A 492-nucleotide genomic window follows, 5' to 3' on the forward strand; every position below is an offset into this window, starting at 1 on the left:
AAGAACTGGTCCAGTGTTCCGCGACCAGGACGAAAACCGCATTGTTCCTCCTGTATCCGAGGTTCGACTAGCGGACGAACTCTCCTTTCCAGCACCCTGGCATAGACTTTCCCGGGGAGGCTAAACATCTGTATACTTATTATTTATTACTTATTTGTACGTAATGTGTTCATAGCTATTCCCACCTTTTATGCTACCCTTATCTGTATATAATCTGCTCCTATTGCACTTACTGCTCTTGCACTTCTGATTAGATGCAAACTGTATTTCGTTACCCTGTATTTATACATGTGTAAGGACAATAAAGGTGAATCCAAATCATAAGACAGTTAAAGGTGAGCCTTCAGTCACAGTGTTTGTGGCACTTCGTTGAATTAAAAAAAACTGTTTTATCTCTGAGTTTGCACACAGTGGCTAAAAAGTGCCGTGTGTGTGAATAAGCAATAAGTGATCTGACTGCTGTTTGCATCCAGAGGAGTCACCCCCTGCTGG

This window comes from Neolamprologus brichardi, chromosome 9 (genome assembly GCF_056152115.1).
Source record: "Neolamprologus brichardi isolate AB-2024 chromosome 9, ASM5615211v1, whole genome shotgun sequence".
In the NCBI taxonomy this organism is placed as follows: Eukaryota; Metazoa; Chordata; class Actinopteri; order Cichliformes; family Cichlidae; genus Neolamprologus; species Neolamprologus brichardi.